The sequence below is a fragment of the Penaeus monodon genome, chromosome 25 (genome assembly GCF_015228065.2).
Source record: "Penaeus monodon isolate SGIC_2016 chromosome 25, NSTDA_Pmon_1, whole genome shotgun sequence".
In the NCBI taxonomy this organism is placed as follows: Eukaryota; Metazoa; Arthropoda; class Malacostraca; order Decapoda; family Penaeidae; genus Penaeus; species Penaeus monodon.
In genome coordinates this window covers 39,089,573-39,091,674 of record NC_051410.1, presented here as the reverse complement: position 1 = coordinate 39,091,674, position 2,102 = coordinate 39,089,573, and the positions used below count along the sequence as shown (strand labels likewise).

General features: G+C 39.4%; 1 pseudogene; it reads right to left on the bottom strand.

Moving 5' to 3' along the window:
* The window catches only part of LOC119589397, a 12,359-nt pseudogene that overhangs the window by 5,730 nt on the left and 4,527 nt on the right, over window positions 1-2,102 (bottom strand).

The window sequence follows — 2,102 nt, the reverse complement described above, 5'->3', positions numbered from 1 at the left end:
GGGAAAGCAGTGCAAATTTCTGTGACTGAGAGATTCCCTTGAATTCGAAAATTTTATGAAAATTTTCAAAGCCATTAAAGGGCTGGTTTTGAAATTTTTGCAGATTAGCGAGGTTCTAAAAAATATCCTCTTATTCCCCCTAATAACAGTACAGTAAATCAATCAATTTTCCAACTTTTGAAAAATAACAAATCTACAAAGAGGGAATGAAAAAAGATAATTTTCAAAATTTTATCATCATTAAGCTTCACTCAGGAAAAAAGACATTTGTAATCAATATTCCAACTCTATTTCTCTGTATTTTCCTCTTAAATTCTTTATGAACAGATGTCTCCACATGGAATGCCTTTTATATGTACATTTTAATTTCTCTTTTTCTGAATCTTTTTGGGAGATGGTGCATCATAAGGCGTTCTCTTGTGTGGGTTCGACATGGTTATTAAATATACTTTCTGAAGAAAGCTTTCCCACAAAAGACACACTTGTGCTGTTTTTTCCCCAGAATGTTCCCTAACATGCAATTGCAAATTATTCTTATGAATGAACGATTTTCCACACTCATTACACGTGTAAGGACGAATGTTCTTGTGACTGCGTATGTGAGCTTCCAAAACCTTTTTACGATGGAAGCTACGCTCACACCAATTTACATTTATGTGGCCGGTCACGTACACCCATGTGGACCCATTTGTGTGCTTCAAGGTTGCACTTCACAGCAAAACTTCTATTGCATATATTGCACTTGAAAGGCTTTACACCAGTATGCGTTCGTAAATGCAATGCTAATGATGATTTCTTAAACACTTTGCAGCATACATGACAAGTTGAGTTATTTTCTGATTTACCATCCTCGGTCTGATGATGCGGATTGTGCTTCTGACGAATGTGTTTAGTTAAGCTGGACTGGTGAATGAAGCATTCCCCACACTGCTGACATTTCTTTGGCCATCTTTCATGAGTCTCTTGATGCCAAGCTAATTTTCTTTCTGAAGGAAACACTTCATTACATGTATTACACATAAAGTCCCTTCGTACTTTCGTCTTACCTTTCCCTTTGGAGTGTGTTTTAAGCTTATGTTTGCTTAAACAACATATTTTATAGGTTTTATGACAGATATCACAATCAACTTCTTGGCCATCCATATGAGTAACCAAGTGGCGTTTAAGAGCCTGACGTGTTGTAAAAGCACTGCTGCATGAAACACACTGAAATGGTCGCTCCCCTGTGTGGGTCCTTGAATGTACCTCCAATTCTGATCTCTCTGAAACCTTCGCCCACATTCCTTACATTCAAACAATACCAAGCCCATATGGAAAAGCTGATGCTGGGACCATGAGTCCCGATTTGGAAAAGTACGGTTACAAATAAGACATCGCAAATCTGCTACAGTGTGAGTCTTCATATGTTTACTCTTTATAACACGTTTTTCAAACATCAGTGACATATTTGACATGTGACTCGTGATTTGAAAACCATTTTCCTGTGGCAAGAAGTGCTTCTGCTGAGCGGAAACCCAGGCTACATTCAGGGCACTTATATTCCCCATTGCTTGCACAAGACTCTAGCATAGCCCGAGCTTCATCTTGCAACAGTCCCATTTCTTCCTTACCTGTAATAAAGCTATCCCTGATTCATCTTCTTCATTATCATTCTTAATACCACGTTCAGCAGACTTTACTTGACTTGCCCTCCTAATGGCACCAGACTTCTCCATGGCCTCTGCACATGGTGAGTGCTGGCCAGCATGGAGGAGCTTTTCCTTTAGGCTTTTGAACATTTTGTTACACACAACACACTTCCAGTGATCCAGATCTAGTGGGCCACGATTGGTCACACCAGAATCAGAATCACTGTCTCCATAACAGTCAGATTCATACTCAAGTCATACTCCTCATCCTCCTTTGTGGTTTCCTGATTATTGGCACCTTGTAGTCCTGATGTTGATGGCACAGGCGATAACTGGCGGTTGATTGTGGTGCAGCTGCTCTCCACAACCAGCATCTGGTTGAAAGGGGGATAAATTTAGCAACTTACAGATAAGGAGAAATACTTTCAGTTCAATTCAGAAAATGAATATTTATAACATATACATCAGGTTGGG